The following is a 340-nucleotide window of genomic DNA, read 5'->3' as shown; positions in this document are numbered from 1 at the left end:
AGATATTCTTTATAAAAGTTAAGACTGGTCCACGCCCTCCTAAAACACCTCGTTTAAACACGCCCCCACATGTCTATGTCACTGTGTGGTAAGATTTACATAACACCGCCCAAATGTTCACGCAAAGAAAGAAGGCATAACTTTTATTCTCGCTGTAGTTGCCGCCGCCGCCGCCATGACGTGAAGGCGCTGTGTTACGTTCTGAAAGCGAAACTACTTTGTTTGGCCTTCCAAAAGAGGACGATATCCACTTCGTCATGCCTAGAGCTGATCCGTGCTGGTTGCTGAGGAAATACATCAACTTCACGCTGTGGATCGCCGGATCGGCTTTCACCGTGGA

This window comes from Sinocyclocheilus anshuiensis, unplaced genomic scaffold (assembly GCF_001515605.1).
Source record: "Sinocyclocheilus anshuiensis isolate Anshui unplaced genomic scaffold, SAMN03320099.WGS_v1.1 scaffold697, whole genome shotgun sequence".
Taxonomy (NCBI): Eukaryota; Metazoa; Chordata; class Actinopteri; order Cypriniformes; family Cyprinidae; genus Sinocyclocheilus; species Sinocyclocheilus anshuiensis.
Note: the sequence above shows the minus strand (reverse complement) of the source record.